We start from the raw sequence: 413 nt of genomic DNA, 5'->3' as shown, positions 1-413 counted from the left end.
AATATACACTGTGTCCAAACACTGTACACAGGTTAGCTCTCTGGTGGCCGTATGATGACAATCGAAATGACGTCATTGTGACGTCACAATGTTGCCATGACATGTAAACATGTGGCAACAACATTTCGTCAGCTAAACCACTTAGTCTGTTAGTGCTTAAATTGTGTGTGGAAACACGTAAAGGATGTGAAAATAATATCAACAAGTGTATAACTTTCTTATATTTCCTACTCTGGGAATCAGTTATTGTGTTTAATACTTTTGTAATTTAAAATTGGCCTATATTGGTCAAACTTATTTTAAATTGGTTCTCTGACCATGTCAATACTTTTGGCACGTTGGATATATTTTGCAAATACCTGTTCAAAGTTCTTTTCTATAAAATTGCGGTATTGGAGAGCCTCTTATGTCCC

The sequence above is a fragment of the Penaeus monodon genome, chromosome 20, assembly GCF_015228065.2.
Source record: "Penaeus monodon isolate SGIC_2016 chromosome 20, NSTDA_Pmon_1, whole genome shotgun sequence".
In the NCBI taxonomy this organism is placed as follows: Eukaryota; Metazoa; Arthropoda; class Malacostraca; order Decapoda; family Penaeidae; genus Penaeus; species Penaeus monodon.
Note: the sequence above shows the minus strand (reverse complement) of the source record.